Below are 2,868 nucleotides of genomic sequence, written 5' to 3' on the forward strand. Positions count from 1 at the left end.
CTTCTCTGTAAAGGAGCATAATGATTACAATCAACATTACAGCCTTCAGTCTGTTTTTCACACTTCCTCTTCAAACTTCCTATTTATTCATCTACCTATACTGTTACTGGCTGAACAAAAGTAATGGGTTTGTTAATGACAATGTGAGAGACACTTGACCTCTAAGTTATTAATTATACTCATGAAATCCCAACAACCCTTTGGAGAAACAGAAACTTTCCCCCTGGTGTTTGTAGGAAGTCACGGTGAGATTCTTAACAGTGTCTGAGGTGTCAGCGATGCAATTGAATTACTTATGGTTATTATATATGAATCATATTAATGAGTATGAAATAATATTAATTAAGCTTATACGGGTACTTCAAAATCCTTTTAAAATCCTAGCCTAAATGTCAATGCTGTAATCAGCTGATATCAGCAAAAAGCAAACTTGGCTAGGGATGTTAAAAATAACAGTAAGGGATTCTTCAGGTACATTGCAAATAAAGGACAGACTAAGGACAATGTGGGCCCTCTCTGGAAGCTATCAGAACTGGCTACCCTGGATTTGGAGAAGGCTGAGGTTCTTAATGACTTCTTTGCCTTAGTGTTCACTGGCAAACGCTCAGCCACATCACCCAAGACTTGGAAGGCAGATGCAGGGACTCTGAGAATGAAGACCTTGGATTCCCTGTAGGAGAGGATCTGGTTTGAGACCATCTTAAGAACCTGAACGTACACAAGTCCATGGGACCTGATGAAATCCATCCATGAGTCCTGAAGGAGCTGACAAATGAAGTTGCTAAGCCACTCTGCATCATATTTGAAAAATCATGGCAGTCAGGTGAAATTCCCGATGACTGGAAAAAGGGAAATATAATCCCCATTTTCAAGAAGGGTAGAATGGATGATCCAGGGGACTACAGATCAGTCAGTCTCACCTCCGTGCCTGGCAAAACCTTGGAGCAGATTCTCCTGGAAGGCATGCTAAGGCACATGAAAAGCAACAAGGTGCTTGGTGACAGCCAGTATGGCCTCACTAAGGGAAAATCCTGCCTGACCAATTTGGTGACCTTCTATGATGGGGCTTGTGCAAAGCGTTCCACACTTTCCCACATGACATTCTTGTCTCTAAATTGGAGTGTCATCAATTTGATAGGTGGACCACTCGGTGGATAAAGAACTGGCTGGACGGCAGCACACAAAGAGTTGTGGTCAACGGTTCAATGTCCAGCTGGAGACCAGGAACATGTGGTGTCCCTCAGGGATCGGTGTTGACACTGGTCTTGTTCAACATCTTTGTCGCTGACATGGACAGTGGGATTGAGTGTGCCCTCAGCAAGTTTGCCGATGATACCAAGATGTGGTCCCGTTGATACACTGGAGAGAAGGAATGCCATTCAGAGGGACCTTGACACACTTGTGAGGTGGGCTGATGCCAACCTCATGAAGTTTAACCATGACAAGTGCAAGGTCCTAGACTTGGGTCAAAGCAATCCCAGGCACAGCTACAGGCTGGGCAAACAAGAAATTCAGAGCAGCCCTGCGGAGAAGGACTTGGGGGTGTTGGTCAATGAAGAAAATGAACATGAGCCGTAAGTGCGTGCTTACAGCCCAGAAAGCCAACTGTATCCTGGGCTGCATCAAAAGGAGTATGACCAGCAGGTCGAAGGGGGTGATCCTGCCCCTCTACTCTTCTCTCATGAGACCTCACTTGGAGTATTGTGTGTAGTTCTGGTGTCCTCAACATAAAAAGGACATGGAACTGTTGGAACAAGTCCTGAGGAGGCCATGAGGATGATCAGGGGACTGGAGCACCTCCCATATGAAGACAGGCTGAGAAAGTTGGGGCTGTTCAGCCTGGAGAAGAGAAGGCTGCATGGAGACGTCATAGCATCCTTCCAGTATCTGAAGGGGGCCTACAGGGATGCTGGTGAGGGACTCCTCGTTAGCGACTGTAATGACAGGACAAGGGGTAATGGTTTAAAACTTAAACAGGGGAGGTTTAGATTGGGTATAAGGAAGAAATTCATTACTGTGAGGGTGGTGAGGTACTGGAATGGGTTGCCCAGGGAGGTTGTAAATGCTCTATCCCTGGTGGTGTTCCAGGCCAGGTTGAACAGAGCCTTGGGTGACATGCTTTATTGTGAGGTGTCCCTGTCCATGGCAGGGGGGTTGGAACTAGATGATCTTAAGGTCCTTTCCAACCCTAACTATTCTATGATTCTGTAAGTCAATGTGTTTGACATTCTTTACTATGAACGGTTGGATACTGTAGAAATGCTAGCAGCAGAAGATCCTGCCAGTCTTCACTTTTTTACTTTTTTCCCATTCAGTTTATTTTCAACTCTGGAAAGATGCTGTGTAACTATATTGTTGGTACCAACACTGGGAGCCCTAATGTAGACAAACATCACCATATCTGTAATTCTGTTATTATGAATTTAACATCCATGAAATCTGGTCAGAGACCATTTAAAATGACTCTGGACACAGCAGCCACCAGAGCCACAACAGCTGCTGCTGCTGAAACATTAAAGGGAAATTTTCAGAAAATTTCACTACTGTGGGAAATTTCCCTCTGGGTTTAGATAGCTGCAATCAGAGACTGGATTCACACCTACCTGGTAATAGGCAAATTATTAACTTATCTTGGCAACTGTGGTATATGTTAGGTTGAATATTGAATATATGTATAAGTCTGCTTAAAATGAATCACTTAAAGAGAGTTATGGGCATACTTCTGAGCCTGGTCTACAGTAGGAGTGGATGACTAATACATCAGCTATATCTTATCAGATTTTTTGAAGAGCAGAGTTACGAAATGCAAGTGAACAAGGAACTTCACTGAGTGTTACAGGGCAGTTCCTAGTGATGAAATCATCTGGG

This window comes from Melopsittacus undulatus, chromosome Z (genome assembly GCF_012275295.1).
Source record: "Melopsittacus undulatus isolate bMelUnd1 chromosome Z, bMelUnd1.mat.Z, whole genome shotgun sequence".
Classification (NCBI taxonomy): Eukaryota; Metazoa; Chordata; class Aves; order Psittaciformes; family Psittaculidae; genus Melopsittacus; species Melopsittacus undulatus.